The sequence below is a fragment of the Adiantum capillus-veneris genome, chromosome 15 (genome assembly GCF_014529385.1).
Source record: "Adiantum capillus-veneris isolate H3 chromosome 15, ASM1452938v2, whole genome shotgun sequence".
Classification (NCBI taxonomy): domain Eukaryota; kingdom Viridiplantae; phylum Streptophyta; class Polypodiopsida; order Polypodiales; family Pteridaceae; genus Adiantum; species Adiantum capillus-veneris.
In genome coordinates this window covers 74,783,135-74,803,051 of record NC_140945.1, presented here as the reverse complement: position 1 = coordinate 74,803,051, position 19,917 = coordinate 74,783,135, and positions in this window count along the sequence as shown.

The following is a 19,917-nucleotide window of genomic DNA, read 5'->3' as shown; positions in this document are numbered from 1 at the left end:
AGAACTAAAACGGTCATTACGAGAGGTATGGATGACTAAGGGAGAAAGTGATGGTAAGGAGGAGTCCAAAAAAGGAAACATGAATGTACCATCCCACTATCGAAAATTCACTATCCAGGACAGAAAAATCATAATGACACCAGCAGTCAGGGAAAGAATAAACCAAGAATCTTACGATGGGCCGGAAAATGCAAAACGGATAGACCTCGCTTCTCCAAGCAAAGAGCCTCAGCCGGTCTATATCACAACTAATTTAGAGTCTGAAGAAGAAGAACAGGTAACACAACTTCTCAAGAAGTATAAAGATGTGTTTGCATGGTCCTACAAAGACCTCAAAGGAGTTGATCCATCGATATGCCAACATACAATACCGTTGAAATCAGATGCCAAACCTAGCAAACAGCGTCCTTACACATATAATGACACATTTGCTAAACGAATCAAAGAGGAGATTGACAAGCTGATGGATGTTGAATTCATCTATGAAATCGAACATACAGATTGGGTGTCACCCATTGTGGTTGTCCCCAAAAAGAACGGGAAGTTGCGTGTGTGTGTGTGTGAACCTCAAAAAGGTAAATGCAGCCACCATAAGGGATAATTATCCCTTGCCAATCACAGAACATGTACTTGAGAGAGTGGCTGGGAAACGGGCTTATTCCTTTTTAGATGGGTTTTCAGGGTATAACCAACTGGCAATTGCAATAGAGGATCTACACAAAATAGCGTTTGTCATAGAATGGGGAATATATGCTTATAGAGTTATGCCTTTTGGCTTAACCAATGCCCCAGCTACCTTTCAAAGGTTAATGACTCATGCGTTCAAAGAATACCTGAGAATATTCTTAGAAATATATATGGATGATCTTTGTGTACACTCTCTTCTACGAGAAGAACATATTGACCATTTACAAAAGATATTTGAGAAATGCAGAACATATCGAATCTGTCTTAACCCGGAAAAGTGCATTTTATGGTTAGGCAAGGCCGCATCTTATGACATATTGTCTCAAGAAATGGAATAACCACTGACCTAGACAAAATCAAAGTCATAGTAGACATGCCCAGGCCTACTAATGTGAAACAAGTGCAATCCTTCATGGGACACTATGGATATTATCGAAGATTCATATAATGTATGCAGTCATTGCACAACCTTTGTATCATTTGTTAGTCAGTTTCGACTAGACTAAGGAGTGTGAAACTTCATTCCAAAAGCTGAAGGAAAACCTTGTATCAGCACTTGTACTTAAAGCACCAGATTGGGAAAAGATATTCCATGTTCACATTGATGCATCTGCATATGCAGTTGGGAGTATTCTGGCTCAACCTGGAGACGGAAGAATGGATTTCCCAGTTTGTTATGCAAGCCGACAGTTAAATAGTGCAGAGAAGAACTACACAATCACTGAAAGAGAGGGGTTAGGAATGATTTATGCTGTAAAGAAATTTTGGCATTATTTGCTCGCAACAAATTTGTGTTCTTCACAGATCATCAAGCTCTTTTGTATCTAGTAAATAAACCATGCAATACTGCAAGAATTGTACGCTGGTTTATTATATTGCTAGAGTTTGACTTCACAGTGGTAGTCAAAAAGGGTAAAACTCATCTACAGGCTGATCACCTTTCAAGGCTGCAAAATGGGGAAGCTCCTGAAGGAGTAGATGATGACATACCTGATGCTTATCTTTTCAATATTGAAATGATACCCAAATGGTCTCAGGAAATTGTTAGTATTCTTTCCTTTGGAGGTAGATTTGATAACAAGGAAGACAGATCCAAACAACAAACAATTCGACAAACAAAAAACTTCCAGTTGATTGCAGGACGACTGCATCATCTAGGATCGGACCAGATTCTACGATTATGTATAAATCCGGAGGAAATCGAGTATTATCTTGAAGAAGCACACGTCCAGGATTTTGCATTTCATTGTTCAACAATGAAAACACACCAAAGACTAAAACAATTAGGAGTTTATTGGCCAACTATGTATGTTGACACACATGCTTATGTTAACAATTGTACTATATGTAGTGCCAAACGACCAGTGGATCATGCGACATTGTTTCAAGTAAACATTACTGCATGGAGTCAATATATCATTGATTTCTTAACCACAAGGACATTTCCTGAAAACATAACAAAAGCACAAAAAAGGGCTATAGAGCTGGAGGCTCGCGACTTTAATTTAATTGGGAATCAACTCTATAAGCGAGGAAAGGATAATCAACTTAGAATCTATGCAAGTGAAAGTGAATACCTGCTGATTCTAGAACACGCACATGGAGGAATAAGTGGAGGTCATTTTTCAGGCGATAAGACGGTAAAAATTGTCTTAACCGCAGGGATATGGTGGCCTACATTGCATATGGATGTTGAGGAGTTTGTAAAGCGTTGTGACGCATGTCAGCGCACCAAGGGGCCGATAAAGAGAGATGAGATGCCACTACGGCCAATGATGGGAGCAATGGCATTTGCAAAATGGGGCATTGATTTTGTGGGGCCTATTTCACCCCCTGCATATCGCACCCATACCCAATATATCATTGTGGCTACGGACTATCTCACAAAATGGGCGGAAGCCAAGGCAACACAAAAAGCTGACGCAAGAACCACTGCACAATTTTTGTATGAAAATGTCGTTGTACGATACGGATTACCAAATAGAAATTGTCAATGATCGAGGAACACATTTTCTTAATGAAGTCATTGAATATCTGCTAGAGGAATTCATGGTCATACATAGAAAATCTACTCCATATCATCCACAAGCAAATGGACAAGATGAGGCTACAAATAAAACACTGTGCTATATCCTACTCCACAAGTGCTGAAAAGTAGTACATCACATTCGTTAAAAACAAGGGGGCTCGATTATATTGCATGTACAAGTACATCAATATATTTACCCACACAAGTTTTATGTGGTTGAGGATGAAATCACACAACACCCCATGTTGTTGGGACAACCTTGGCAAAAAGAGTATAATGTGCAGATAGATTGGAATGCGGATGCAGTCAAAATTCAACATGCACAAGAACAACAACTGGTAGCCTTTTCTCAGCAACCCCGGAAGAACCAGATGGTAGCAACACAATCACTGGATAAAGAACCAAAAGGATGGGTGCCAATAAAGAACAAGACGATACCCATGCGAACAAACAGGGAACTTCCAACCATGTTCACTACAAACATAAAACAACACAGACCGCAATGCCAAGATCAAGGTTAGCAACACGGGACTAAAAAGTATAGGTGCGGAAGGATAGAGGTGACATGGCAGGCAGACAAACCACATTACAACAGCAGGAGTCAAAAGGAGAAAAGAGTTCAACCAAACACCAAGGGAATAAAACAGATATGGATCCCAAAGAGAATGCTCAGTAACAACTTATATGTGACTCGCATTTGGATCCCGAAACCAAAGCAACAGGAACTCCCTTCAGTACAAGCAAGATTGGCATGCAGACACACACTACATATGAAGCCAACAAACCGATCTATGTGGGTGCCAATCAGCAGCACAACAATGACAACCATGCAAGTAGCAATAAACCTACAAAAACCTCCAAAGCAAAGCTACAAATGGAAAGCAAAAGAGACAAAGTCTATGGCCAATTCAGCTACGACAATTCTCTCTAAGGAGACGACCATGGCCATATCGACAGTAGTGGCAAACCAAGTGACTTTTGCACGAAAGACGATCAAACAGAGAGCGGTAGAGTTACAACTTTTACTTGCAAAGAAAATCCGCCCACCAAATCAACAACAAACAGGAAACCTCGACGTCGAATGCCAATAAACATCTTGCTTATACCTTCCTCTTGCACAGCATTAATTTTTCCATGCATTGACCGAGTATGCATCATATAGGGCCACATTACACGGTCGAGCATTAGCACAATTTTTAACCCATGCATGGCACATACACCGCGGCAATACCTTGTCGTCCGGGAGGACTCCGGCTAGGAGGGGGGGAGGCATTCTCAAATGCGGACCCAATGGCAAAAAGAGCAAAAAAAGGGCATGTTTTTTTACTATTTTAGAGGGTTGTCGTTTGATTGCAAAATTTTCTGGACTAACCCAAGTACATATGCCCTTATACAGCATGAATCTACAAGTATATGGGGCCAAACGCCAAATCAAGCCCCTAGGTGTGTGTATATAGGTAAAAATAGCCATTTTTGGGACAAAATATTGGTAAAACAGAGAAATCTCGCCATAAAAATTGCATGTGAGTGTATATAGTGTTTTACGGTGATGTTTTTGAGTTATTATGATTTTTGGGGATTTTCTGGGTTTAATTTGCTATTTTCTTTTTAAGTTACTAATTATCGGCAGAAAAACTTCAAAAATACAAAAAGCAAGTGAAAAACGATTGTAATGAAAAACAAAAAATATGGAGATAATCAGTGACTATAGGACAACCTATGGTACAATGGGGGTGCAATTATGTGAATGGAGTGGAAAGCGTGTTTAGGCCGGATTCTGATCGAAACGTCAAATTTCTCGGAAACTGGGCAAATGGAGTCTAAATCAAGAAATTTTTGAGCATAAACCACATCTCGCAAGAAGTTGGGAGCACATGTCAAATTTCATGGAAAGTGGTTCGGGGACCCCCATTATAAGATTTTTTCACTTCATTTTAAGCTCATTTCTACTATTGCCTTTTGAGAGAGAGCTCTTGCCACCTACAGCGAACGAGACTTCCAGCAGCTTCTACGACGCGCACGTCTACCCGACAGGCTCCAGACATGAGAGGTAAGCTCACCACCTTGAGCTTTTCGCGTATGTTTGATGTTTTGTCGCGAAAACTAGCGTAGGGTTCACACGGGAAGCGAGCAGTAGAGACCTACAAGTAGAAGTGACCACCTAACGGCTAACCCAAAAGCAATGAGGCTTCATCGGCGGCTTACCCTAGCATAGGAGACCACTTTGGAATGCCCAAAGGCGGTAGAAAACCATCAGAAAAAACCCTAACTTCTAGAGCCCTGCAAGAGGCCACCAAATGGTAAATCGGCGGAAAGGCACCCAAATGCTACCAAAACTCATGGGTAGGAGCATCTCGACATGCTCAACAAGTCTATATAGCCCACATGGCCATAAGGTGACCCGAAGCGGCACTAAGCTTCAAAAACGGCATCAGACACACAAAGCATCACTTGGCTCTCACGGGCCAAACCGCATGTCCGTTTACCACCAAACTTCACGAGCGGCTTTCCTAGACCATCAACAACCAAGTCCTATGGTGGTAGACCACCACAAGTCATCGACGACATGTAAACACAACCACGGGCGCTTCCACAACGACAAATTGCCAAACGGAGCTCCGGTGAAGCCAAAGTTGACAAAAACCAGATGGCAAGGATCCCCAGGGCACCGTGAAGCTATGGAGACCAACATCAAGAAATTTCATCGCCGAAAAGCACTCCAAGAGTTAGAAAATGGCTCGGAGGCTCTGAAATCCACACAGGGAGTTTCTTTCTATCTATTTGACCTTTTTTGTTGAAATAGGGCTTAAAAGGGACTCAAGGGGGCTCGGGGCAGGCACCAATAGCACTTCCCATATAAATTTCATCAGGAGACATCGTAGGATGTCTCAAGGCCACATCTAGGGACCAATCTCAATATCTCTTATCACACACAGCTTCTGAATAACCTGTACATGCTAGCCACCAAGTTTCATCACATTTGAACAAAAGTTGACCTCATATGCACCAAAAAACGCAAAGTCAGAGCATAGAGGCAATAGTGGGCCATAGACCTACCAAAACTAGTCCAAAACACATGAAACTTGCACAATATACTCTTGAGTTCATTGCCAAGCTATCTGTGGGGTCATATGTGAAAAATGATGAAATAGACATCCTACGCGTAGGATGTCTAAATGACCAATTTGGCCCCCAGCTGGCATTCTTGAGTTCCAGATCTCTCTATAACACCTTCATGAGCCCATGTATCAAGTTTCAAGCCATTCCCATCACATTTGGCCCCCAACACCTCGAAGATGCACTTTTTGAGCCTAAAAACACTACACATGCTCTTACCAACACCAATTCTTGTCCAAATCAAAATCCAAGAGCAGGGCCATGTTCCACATGCTAAGGGCTACCCACAGAACCAACTTCAAGTCATTTTGATGAAATAGAATTCTTTTCCAAATCAAAATCCAAGAGCAGGGCCATGTTCCACATGCTAAGGGCTACCCACATAACCAACTTCAAGTCATTTTGATGAAATAGACATCCTACGCGTAGGATGTCTCCAGTATGATTTTGACCTACTGTGTAAGAACTGACTCCATGGAAGCCATTAACATGGTGCAAGAAGCCTGTATATCAACTTTCAACCCATTTGAATATCATTTTCCACCTATTGAGGACATCCTACCCAATTTGTGTGCCAAAAGCCTAAATCTGCCCAGAATTGCACTTTTTGATGCCCAAACCCAATTCCAATCACATAGCCATGTTGCACAGGTCAAGGGCCACCAGCACACCAAGTTTCACCAAAAACAGACAAGTTAGACATCCTACGCGTAGGATGTCTAAATGATAATTTTTAGCCAGAAAGCTATTGTGAGCACATGCAGAGTTTCCCTAGTTCCTTTTGAGCTTTATTTTCAATTTTCAAGTCATTTGGATAGTTAGAACTCAGTTTATCAGCTAATATGGAAAAAATGCTAACTTTGGACTACTGAGTGCAACAGGATATATGGCAGCCGCAAAATCACCTGCAAAGAAGAAGAGGATGACAATAAAAGACTACTTAGAAGAAGTGGAGTCGTTTGTGATCCCAGAAGGAACTCTGAAGCCCACAAGCACATGGATTCAGGATGATTTGCTAGAGTCTAATGATTTGAGAATCTACCAAGGCGTATTCAAAGATCCTGAAGAAACGCAGTGGAGCTACCCATGATACCACGGGAGCTCAATGAATTTTTCAGAAGCAAGATGGGTGATCACCTGGAGAAGCTGGATCTACATAACTACTTTGAAGCTTTGCCAGCGGGGATGGACATCAAAAGAGTGTGGAAATTTGTAACCACTATCAAAGAAGATGGAGTGGCCCGAGTCACTGATCTACAAGGCAAGCTTGATACCATGATTGTCATCACAGAGAGGGTGGTGGCATCCGACATCTCAAACAAAGGAGATAGTGTGACAAAGAGGCGAGACGAAGTCAAAGTCTACTCGGAAAAGAAGAACAACTACACATTTGAAGATATTGCAAACAGAAAAGTGGCTATCATGAGCCAACTCTACAACCAATACTTCCACATGTGTACGAAGCGGCCACAAAAGTACAGGATGCCACCTAGAGCCATTGCTACCACCTTCACCTGGGCAATACAGAAGAGCAAGCCAAAAGTGATCAATTATGCTGCTTACATCCATGACAACCTGGTGAAGATGGAGAACAGAAATCCCACCTACATTGTACCTGGTGAGCTGATAACAAAAGTGGTCTATGGATCAGTGCATGCCAAGGGAAACTCGCCTGAACCTCCTTCACAGAATGATTGGCTAAAGCTGAAAGAAGATAAAGAAGAAGAACCTCCCATGGGCCCCAGAGTAGCCACACGTTTGAAGCGCCGGTTAGAGACTGTGCTAGAAGAGCCGCCAGAGCCGAAGAAAGGAAAGAAAGAAATTCTACAAGTGCCGATCAAAGAAACCAAGTCACAAAAAGTGGCGCGGCTAGAAAGACTAATGGAAAGCTTCAGAGCCGAAAGAGCACTCAAGGGAGATTTGTGCGAGTTGTGGAAGCCATCCCTGGAAGCCATGTCGGGATCGTGCACCGAGATCGGTTTGAAGACTACATCAAAAACTTTGAGATTTTAGATGCTACAACGGAAAATATCCCGAATGTCTCTTTATAGAAGAAGAAGTGGACGAAGTACGATGGTAGCTGCTAGAAGAGCAGGAAGGCCAAGAAAGAGAGAGAAAAACCAAGGCGGACAGAGATTTCAAGAAAAAACCAACAACTCCATCGTCAAGCAGGGAATCCAACCCACCGCCATCACCACCTCCCCTTAGCCCTCCACAAACCCAACAAAAGGAGGATGAACAAGAAGATTCCAAGCAAGAGAAGAGCCAAGAGGAAGAGCAGAAAGAAGAAGCCGAACCAAAAGAGAAGAAGCTAGATCCAGAAGAAAAGAATTTTAGAATATTTCTTGATCTACTAGCTGCGGGTTATTCTTGAGAAGAGGCAGTTACGGTAGCCTTTGCGTTGACAAGCACAAGGCCGAAGGAACAGATGCAAAGCCTTCGGTTAGTGGAATTGAAAGAGATGGCCACCGATACAGTGGACCTACAGCCACCAACCAATGATTGGGATGTGGTGATGCAAAAGCTAACCGGGCTCAGATCAAGATCACTGGCCACGGAGAAAGAGATTGATAATCTCAAAACCAATGAAGTTCAGATCAAGGCTGAAGTCGACTCACTACAAAAACAAGGCCAAGAGCATATAGAGAAACAAACAGAGCTGCAAGCCAGTCTGGACACGGCATTACAAAGATGCCAGGAGATGGAACGACAAAATCAAGCAGCCAAACACAAACTCCAAAGAGCAGAGGAAGAATACAAGAACATCAGCAAGACATTGACAGATGCAGACAACCTGACTCTACAACTTGCGGAAAAGTCCAAAGAGGTGGAAACATTGAGGAATGCCAAGGAAAAGGCAAAGATAGAGCACGAGGCAAGCCAAGATGAGGTAATAGAGCTAAGAGACCAGATTAAAGTAAAAGATCAGACCATCCAACGGCTAAGGGCATCTCCGGCCAGAGTCAGAGCTGCTAGCTCGACTGGCACAACTTCAGAGAGTGAGTTGTATGAAGAGCAAATGAAGGAACTCCAAAGGAGCTGACATTAGAGAAAAGGCAAAGGCTGATGCTGGCTGAGGGATCTATGGTAATGCAAAACCGCTTGGAAGAAGAGAACCAGGCCATGCAGAATGAGCTAGAAGCCGTGAAAAGAAAGATAGACGAAGAATTTCAGAGATGGCAAGCAGAAAACGAAGACATCAAGAGAAAGCTCGAGGAGGCGGAGAAAATCAATGCAGATCTGAACGACCTCCTAGTGAACATGGGAGATCAAGCGGAAGAAGCAAAGAGGGCATTTAAACAGGAGATAGATGAGCTGAAAGGCCAACAGGAAATGGAAGAGCAATAGTTTAGCACCGGGTCAGCAGCAACGGAAGGAATCGACATAGAGAATGTGTCAGATCCAGTGGACACCACCATACAAGAGGACATCCTTGTGGGACCCTTTCAAGAACCCCAGGATCTGACACAAGAAGAAGAGGAAAAGCTGCAGAAGGCCATAGAAGCGGCAGTAAAAGACACAGCCAGAGAAGCATTGGAGTGGGAGCAGAGGGTGTTTAAATCAATGACTATTCAGAAGATAGATGCCAGTAACCTTCCGCGTGAATGGCTACAGCCTTCTCTCCCATATCCTCTGCTAAAGTATGAAGCTGCTACTATCAACAAATGGATAAAAGAGGAGCCAACAGTGCCATTGTACAAAGCAGATATCTCCAAACCTGAAGGGGTCAAGCTGATAGTGGATTCTCAACCCAAGTGGAGAAAGGCATGGCTCACAAAATATCCACAATATTTAGTCCATCTAGTAGAGGCACCTAAAGTGATTAGAGACAACCTCAGTTTTTGCCCTCTACCAAGGATGCGGACATGGAAGGCCCAAGAACTATTGCAGAGAAGCCAACCCACTTGGCTCAATTACGCGAAGCTGCCAAGCTTGAAGGCAGCTGAGAGAATGAGTGAGCAATACATGGTGAAAACCCTAACGGGCGCCATCAAATTGTTCACTGGCTCGCCTGACCTATCTTGCATCATGATGAGAAAAATATGTAAAACCCTTTTGGCAGTCTTCGAAACCTTCAAACCAAGCCAGGCGATAGACGATATCTTTTTCTTCCAAGATACATATAGATGTGCTACGATCTGTCTGCTCAGCCTTCTCACGAGGTGATACATGCGCTATATCAGAGGATTATGTTTTTGCCTTCTTATCACCTCCAGGCCTTTGAAGAAGCCTTCTACATAGGATTCTTCACCATCAGCACAGATATATTCAGCCCGACGCTACTGGCTCAGCATGCGCGATATGAGTCCTTTCTAAAGATGCGCGAGAGCCTACACTGAAGAAGTAGCTCAACTGCCATGTCGGGGATGACATGAACAAGGAGGGGGGGAGTGTTAGCAGCTGGACACACCCTACAGAGAATGATTGCTCGGCGGAATATTATTTTTTGTAATTATTCTTTAATTGAGAAAAACCGACATTTCACCCTTGTAAATTGTGGGGCTTACAGAAGCTTCCAAATTGTATCCCATTTTTGACATTTAGATTGAGTAGATGGTTAAATTGGAACATTAGAGTTTGAGATTGTAAGGTATTTATACCACTTTTGATCTTAATAAAAGAACCTTTGTCATTTTAAAAAAATTTCTATATGTGAGTGAGCGTACTGTGTACGAGAGAGAGAGAGAGAGTGAGAGTTTCATCTTAACGCTACGAGTGCACCGGTGGTCGGAATCGAGTGCAGAGAAGTGCAGCGTGTTGCCCCCGACGAGAGCTACGTGTCAATCCCTACATTGCAGGTGTACGGTCTGGTTTTGCAAACTCAACCCACGAGCTACATCTGGTGATTCGGTGAGCATACGTTATCCGTTTTTGCATTTCAGCATATCCATGTGTTCACATTGAGTAGAGCTACACATTAGGCACTTGTTTTCAGAAATGACGACCTGAAAATTTCGACCAGACATCCTACGTGATTTTGCACCAGATGTTTAGGGTTGGGATTTTGGTTCATGGACCTTAGGGAGAGTGACCTATTGGTGTTAGTAGGGCGTTTCGAGAACGTTTGATGGGTATTTGGCTCTTGGAAGCGTTGTAGGAAATCTCCTCTTATGCACTCCTGAAGGCTGTAGCTTAGACATTGGGTAGAGACCTCTGTAGGAATTAGTCAAGAGTCGGTCGAGTATAGATTGACACCCTATGCTTGCTTCCACGCGCCTGCGGGTCGAGCTTTGTCCTTAGCTGACAAATCTTGTTAGGTGAGTTCTTAATGTGCTGACGTCCGTTGCGGCGTATCCGCCAACATACACACACATACACACACTATGGGGCACCACTCGGCTTACACAACCCACCTAGCCGAGATAGGGAACACGTCGATGGAGTGAGAGGAGAGAAACTATCCATATGCCCACTCAACACAAAGAGAGAGAGACACACACACACACACACACCCAAAAAAAACTCAGCTCAAAAGAGGAGAATTTCTGATTTTTAGATACAATTGAGCTTGGGCCAACATCAATGGGGCAAATAGCTCACACAATATGGATGAAATATGTCAGATATAATCACAAATTTGAACAGAGGCTTCGCTCTCAAGAGAAACTTACACACTCAAAACAGCAGGTAAAAGTGAAGAATTTGGCAAAATGGACATTTCCATTGCGTCCGGAGCAGCCAAAAACCCCACTCTACAATATCAAAGCGCTCAAATGCGACCTCGGATGAGCAGTTTATGGCCAAAATAGGCTCCAAAAACAGCAAAAATTGAGTTGCGACTATTTCTGCTCTTCTCTCCACATTTTGTTGGTCTTTTTCTCAGGTTTTTTAGTGTCCACACATCACTTTATCCCTTGGGAAACCTTGGCCTTTTAGTTGACCTCAAACGGACCCCAAGCAGACCAAAAAACTGGCCACACAGTGCATTTTTGTCACCTTTTTGCATCATATGCACACTTGGCACTCAGCTTTTTTCAATAATGCATTTTGTAATCACGTGAAGTGGCCCCCAAATATAGTCCTCATGATTATCTTTTTGCATAATTATCACAAAAAAACACCCACATTGTGTCCGTACTTATCCACGTGCAAGTCTTGACCCCATTCGACCTCCTGACGCCACTAGATGCCATCTGACGCACCTGGTTACCTCATGTCGTCGGCCCGCGGATAGCTTCCTCGAGAATTTTTACCTGCTATCAACTCCTCGTTATTATAGAAAAAACATACTGGTACTGGTGATAGTGAAAATTGATGCACTATGTACATGTTGTCCTACCTGTACACATGTGGGCCCCACGTAACCACCTGGCTCTGGAAAATGGGCAATTCTTTATTTGATGCACCATACACGTGTATGTACATATGCGCAATCACTTCTTCCAAAAAACTCCTAACAACGTTAATCCCAGTTCACCTATTGAACACTCCAACAATTGTACTAAAATCTTCTAAATTCGTGGATCAGTAGCCTGAATAAACAATTCAACCTTTTGATCTTTCATCGAACGCTACTCTGTCGAGGATAACTGGTCAAATTTCTTCTCAAATTTCCATAGCATCTCTTGTACACATAAGTTTTTGTTCTCCTTCTGTACCCACTTCATGAATCTTTGTCCGATTACCCTCTGAGAGTCTTCGAGAAAATATTCCTCTTGCAGTGCCTTCTTGAACTCTTGCCAATCCGGTACATGGGCCACTTGAATCCGAGCCCTAAGTTTAGGCACTACAATTATGTGAAACCTTTCGATTGCATTTTGATCCTCAATCCCATTATCTTCCATTGCCTGCTCATAGATATTACAAAATTTGCTAATATCTTGGCCTTCAAACCACTGTAATTTATTTGTGATCGTTTGTCAAGATTTACAAATCCACTCTTGCAGATAATACTGTTGTTGGGTAACCTGTTGTTGTTGCATATACGTTGCAAACTGTTGCATCATACATTGCATGGATGTCTCTTACGGTGTAGACATCTTTCTCCAAAAAAAAATTCCACTCCGGCTCGATTTCACATCTGGTTCACCAAGTTGTCAGGGATTATTGGGCTAAGGAGGCAAGCCGGATCAGTGTTGGAGTGCTAGCTGTGGAAAAAGAGAGAGAAAGGGTATACCACACTGCATAATAGAGTAATTATTTCTTGAAAATGCAAGCAAAACACGAAACCAATTGATTTTGCTAACACTATAAAGAACTGACACACGTTTGTCAAGGAGTGATGTTAACAACATCATAAACTTAGTTAATTTTAGATTAAGGAGTTTAAACTCCCTTTACAAAAGCTAAGCCAAATTAATTTAGCCTGCACTTAGTTCGAGCGTCCATCGATGCTCGGTGTTGATAATTGTAATTCTTTTAATGATGTCAAAGAAGAAAACAACGGCGAAGCTTCGCCTATGCTTCCTTTGCTTACAAAAGTTTCTCCTTTCCTGCTTCCTTGCTCCGAAAACTTCTTGGTACAAAAGACAACTCCTTTGCACGTAAAGGAAACCGTCCTCCTAATCGCAAAGAACTCTTGCTCAATCTCCCTCTCTCGATTGCCAAGGAAAATCCTATCCTTTCTCAAGGGAACTCTCCCCTTGCTTGCTAAAAGAATCTGCTCTTCAAGCTCTCTCTTTTCTCCTCTCTTTCCTCTAAAAGATTGTCCCCTTGGCGTGGGCAAAGTCCCCCCTTTTTCTCGAGTTTTTTCTATTCTAAGCTTGACCTGCATGTGAAGGCTGCCTATTTTAGGCATTGGCTTGAGCTTCAAGATACGCATGCACAAGCTCTTGGGTGGGGCACCGAAGGCGCCGTCGGTGTTCCCCCACTTAGCTTTCAAAACTATTGGGCATGTGAAGCCACCCTTGGCAGGAACTTCCACGTCAACAGGACCACGTTCCAAAATCGGCTGCCCCTAGTGTCACCATCCCCGATAAAATCGGCCACATCGTTGCCATGCCTGCCCGTGTCCGCTCGTCAGCGCCACCACCGCAACGCCAGATGACGTCTACCATAGCTCACGAGAGCCCAAGCTCTCTCTCCCATTCACTTACCCACAATGGGGCCTCACTGCATTATATACACCACTAAGTTTTGGCTCTCGTTGCGCATATGGGCTCATGCCCCCTGCCACGTGGTAGCCCAAGAGCACCCCTCCTCCAAGGATTTCCAAAAGCTATCAAAACCTCCCAAAAAAAACATCGATAAAATATATATTTCAATTGCTTGCCACAGAGTGCCCAAAGCTCCTTTTGTCGAGCTGTAAATTCTCACCAAAACTCCTATTTGTCCACCTCAAGCCATGTGATCCCACTGCACCTTGAGTTTGCCGTGCTCGCCAATCGAGACCACCAAAATGGCAGAAAACCATCTGATACCATCCCGCCTGCAACTACTACTGACTCCAGCCATCAGTATCTTGATAATCCGATACCCGATTGACAAGCTGTAAGCTCCCATAGCCTTCACTTGCCCCGTAGAATGCATACAAATCATGGCAAAGCTTGAAAAACTCCAAGTGACACACCAATTGAGGTGACCAAACTGGTACAAAACAGACCCTCGATGAAACTGCATGAAGGGGATCGGGGAGCACCACAGACGGAGAGTGAGAGAGAGAAGGAGACACACGACACACATATATGGGTGGGGAGACACAAAAGAGTGAGCAGCCCCTTATACACTTATGCTATGTATAAGGTATACAAGTCAGTGGGCGCCCAGACTCTGGGAGGCCGGGCAAGGCACAGACGCCTATACCCCAACAACCTCCCACTTAAAGGCGACTGTGCCTTTAAGCAAGAGAACCTAGTCTAAAGACTACAAAAGGCGAGAGAAAACCGCTCTCAACCGATGCCCACTGGCTGGCTCTGATCGTGTGCATCTAGCTATCCTACTCCCGTGTAAGTCCATACACCACCACACGTACCGCACACGTATTGCAAGTATGTACGCAATACCTGCATATCTCCCTCGTGCACTATGCCATCATCAGTCAACAAACGACTGACAACCCCAACTGCAAATGCTCCCACTGTAGCTGCGATATCCGGTCTCAAGATCAACATCTCATACATGAGACAACCGAATGCCGATGCAATGCTAGCGGGCCCTGCTAGCTCTACGGAGCATGCATCAACATATATATCCCTGGCAATAGGCATCTCTGACTGACAAGGCGTATCAGCCACATGCATCTCCTGACTATCCACAAAAGACGCATCAACCTGTCGTGCAACCTCAGAGCAAACCAGCTGCTCTAGGTGTCTGCTGGAAGACATATCCTGCACAACTATATCCCCATGCTCACTTTCGAGCATAGAAAGGAATGATTGCATAATCGCTGACGTCTCAGCCTCCTCTGCAATCATCCACTGCAAACATGACCACTCAATCTGTTGTGACTCACTAGAGCTCTCATGCTCTAACTCCGTATGCATAGACTCTTGCACAACGTCCTCCTGTTGTGACTCACTAGAGCAAGACCGCTCTACCTATCTATCCTGCATAGAAGTATCTCGCACAAATGACTCTCTGCTTTGCTCAGTCATTAGCAAAACATGCATGTCTGACTCTGTCACCTCTCTGTGTGACTGCTCAAGTCGTGCCCCAACTGTGTGCACAACGAGCTCACTACTCTGGACTCCATGCAAAGCATCCTACAACCCACAAGCAAAAGAGACTCGCCTGCTCTCTCGCTCTCTACCTGGCTGCATGATCACAGAGACAGCACCGTCTCTCGCGTGATCCACATGCAATGGGTAACCTGTACCACTCCTGGCACCTCTCGCAATCACTAGCGAACCCAAATGCATCACAAAATCTCGCTCTCGTAGCGAAATCTGACATCCACAATCTCTAAGCTGACCAATCGAGATCAAACTCACTGTCAAATCTGGTACATAGCGCACATGTTGTAACAAGTAAGATGCACCACTCGGTAATGAAAGTCTCACATCTCCTGCACCTGCTATCGCATGCACCGATCCATCGGTCAAACGTACACTGCCAAGCATCCCGCTAGAATAGCTACAAAACCATGCACGATGCGGCGTGACATGAAACATAGCATCTGCGTCTAGCAACCACTGCGAAGGGAGTGCACTATCCACATGTATAGCATCTCGTGCATAGCTCTAGGTAAAAGTGACATCCCCGTCACTAGTATACTCCGACACTACATGTGCCTCAACTGTCAAAGCAACTGAGTCCATGGCATCACTACATACATCTCTGAGACTGCCATGTCTCCTACGATGTCGCATACGACGAAAACAACGCCGTCTAACATGTCCAGAATGACCACAATACCAACATGTCACCTATCGGCGTGCTCGTGAATGTACATGTCTCACACGAGTCTGTGATGACTCAGATCTATCATACATATCATGTAATCTGCGCCAAAGTGCTCTCGAAGTAGTCTCATACATAACAAGAGCATATACAGATTCCGCAAGGTGCAAAGAGAGCGTAGATAGTGCCATCTCCTCTAGCTCCTGCCACTGATCGTCATACATGTTTGAAGGTCTACCTGCATCACCACTCAATGGTCGATGCAACCCTCGCTGTGTCAATGCATCAAGCATACACTCTCTCCATGCCGCAAAGTCTGACCCATCAAACACACGCATTTGTGAGAGGTCACAATCTGATCGATCACCTGTCTCTGCCATGAGCACAATGTAGCAAACTAGAAAGCAAAACCACCTCACCAACAACACCTGGAAACTGTCTACAAATATGGCCAGAAACACAATGTAAAACCTGTGAGACACACTCCAAAATAGAGCTCCCGCAATGTCAACCAAATCAGCCCTAAACTGGCTCGAATCGCATCAACAAAAGTCTGCAAATATGGCTGTAAAATCTGATGCAAAGTTGCACCAATAACCGTGCAAAGCCTTGCACAAAATCACAAGTCAATATGACTCAATCGCGCATAAATATCTGACAAAATATTGGCAGAGTCTCCTTTGTAACTGGAGCAAAATCTCAACAGTAAACCTCAAAGAGAAAATAATATATGCCACAATGGCCAATCCGGGAATAAACTCGACCGGAATCACCTCACAAAGTCATACATATGAGCATACCCGCTCTTGCCGGAGTACCACTCAACGGCACCTCAAATGACATACATGTGAGTGATGATTGCTGCCAAAATACCTTTCAATCGATGACCAAATGTCTGCCAGATAACTATAGCAACATTTTGCAAAACCTTGCAAGATCTGTCGCTATGCGCAATACGAAATACGGCACACAAGGGCATACACAAGTGACTCCAAACTCCAACCAAATGATGACTGAAAATCACCTGTCAAAGTGGGAGTAAACTCAACCACTAAACTGTCAAAGAGCAACCTACGGATACGTAGAAGCTATGGCGAGAACCTGGATAAAATCCAACAGAGTTTCTTCTATAAATTGAGCCAAATCTCAAATAATCTCAGCCATAAACAAATACACAAATCCATAACACTACTCAATGCCAATGAGTAGAAATGCCAAAATGGCTCCACATTTTCACATACAATGGCAATCCGCACTCAACGTACATCAACGGAGTGACTGCGTATAAGCAAACGCCAAAAGATTTGCAATCCGGAAACTTGATCAATGCGAAAACAATGCTCTCAAGAGAGCTTACCGGCACTTGAAAGTGCTCGCCAAAATGCATGTATAATGGGCATCAACCATGTGCCATAACCATATGCAAACCATCCACAAAGACCATGAATCCAAGAACAAAATCACTGCCAAAGTATTTTGTGAAAACCAGTGAAAGAAGCTCCACCTGTGTGCTCCAAAAAACTGCGTCTCTCAAGAGACCGCTTCGGTGGTGTGTAAACGCCTCCGTACTTCGTTGCCCAAGTCTACCAAAAACCCTCAAACCACAAGCTTAACACAAGCTGCAATTGCATCTTCAGCTCAGAATTTATGCACTCAACTTCAAGCATCTCCCGTGCTTCCAAAAGTGCATCACACTCGCACACAATGCGACAACAGAAAATCTGGAATTTCTGTATACAGTCAGTCTGAGCTGAATATCAGCAAAACGGTGAGGAATTTGCAAAACGTTTCTTCTGCAAAGTTGTAGACCACGTCGAAACGGATGGGCATCGCAAAACATAATTCTCAGATCTGCATTCTACAAGGAGAAAAACGAATCTGAAAACAGTGCTGCTGCGCACACAGTTTAAGGGCAGCACCTTCACTTACACACAATCTTCCACACTCCTTTCTGAGCTTCCACAAGAGCATACATCACTCTCAACTGAGCTCACAAGCTCCCATTGCATTCTCACAAAGCTTCCAAGATTTCTTAATCTCTCTACCGTCGAGAGCGAGCGAGCTATCGCCTCAAAGCTCTCAAAGCCGTCATGACTGTGCACACACGCGCTCCCTCCGCATCTACTCTCTGATACCAATTGAAGGGGATCGGGGAGCACCACAGACGGAGAGTGAGAGAGAGAAGGAGACACACGACACACAGATATGGGTGGGGAGACACAAAAGAGTGAGCATCCCCCTATACACTTATGCTATGTATAAGGTATACAAGTCAGTGGGTGCCCAGACTCTGGGAGGCCGGGCAAGGCACAGACGCCTATACCCCAACACTTCAACCAATAATAATTTGGCAAAACTCCAATTTCGATCTAAAAGGATCGACGTGCATCATATGATGAGCACTTCAAACTCATGCATTCTCTTCTTCTCCCATCTTTCATCTGCAGTTGCCCAATCTGGTATAGATCTTTAAACTGCTCAAACTTTAAACTAGTATAACTTCCTCATCGTGGCCCCAATCGACGAGGCATAAAGAAGGGTCTGAAAGCACTTTGAGTACTTCAATTCTAGTCCATAAAATCCCATTTGTGATCATTTCAAGCATACTCTCTTTTAGCATTAACAAGACAAATTTGAGCCCCTTAAAGATGCATTTGGCATACATTTAGCATAAAAGTATCTTGTTATCAAGCTTTGAACACTAATCAATAATCTTGTAAGCTTCAATCAAGCACATCTTCTATTCTTTTTCTCATCATGGAAGTGGAGCTGCATGACACCGGACATGTTTTTTATGCCTTGGTATGAAAGTAAAAATTATGTCATTTTTTACTTATGCTTTTGAGAGTAGAGCTTTCTTGGAAATCTTGTGAAGAAGGTGGAGATGGTGATGCGTGTAGTGGAGCTTCCTCTTGTGCTTCCACTTTTTTGATGGCATGCAATTGATAATTAAGTGACTTCTTCTTCAATCTCTTTGTCATTTGCATTAATGGTGTGTGTTTAAGTGTTAATTAGTCTCTAAGTATTGCTTTTTGCTCTCATTTCTCTTCTCCTTTGCTTGATTTGTGAGCTATTTGAGCTTTTAATCTATGTGTGTGAGTGATTAATGAGTGTGTGCATTGTTGTCCTCTTGATTGTGGGATTAGAGAGTAGGCATTGAGTAGCACGCTATTAGCATTGCATTCCCTTCTTCTTCTCTTGATTAGGGCCTACTTCTTGCATATTCTTTGACTCCATGCCTCCATGCACTAGCTGGGTTTTGATCCATCGGTTTGAGGATTTCTCTTCCAGCTTAAGATTTTACATTCTTGGCACTTTTTTTTTTGCTTCTATTTCCTTTGTATTCTCACTAGTGTCCTTTGTTGTTTAAGTGAGAAAGCCTCTCTATGCCTAGAACACTCCTAAGGTTTCGAACACTCAAATAATTTTGCCAACTAGGACTAGCAGTCAAGTAAATGAGTTAACCTAAAGTCACGGCCTCCTAACCTCAAGGCTCGTCTATAAGACTAAACTCTAAGTCAATCAACTAAAGCAAAGACAAATTTACCCATCTTCAATGGCAGATAGGAAAACATAACTAAATGCACTCAATCAAGCCATTGAAAACCACAATCAGCAAATGTAAATATTTACAAACATGAATCATGGAAATTTGTACACCTGGAGTATGTGATGCCTCTCCTATAGCTGTGGAAATAATCATGCAATGTTGGAGCTTGATCTATCCATGCTGCACGAAAGCTAAAGTCCATCTATGATGCAAAATCATAAACAAAACACTACCACCTTGAAAGGTGTGTCAACAT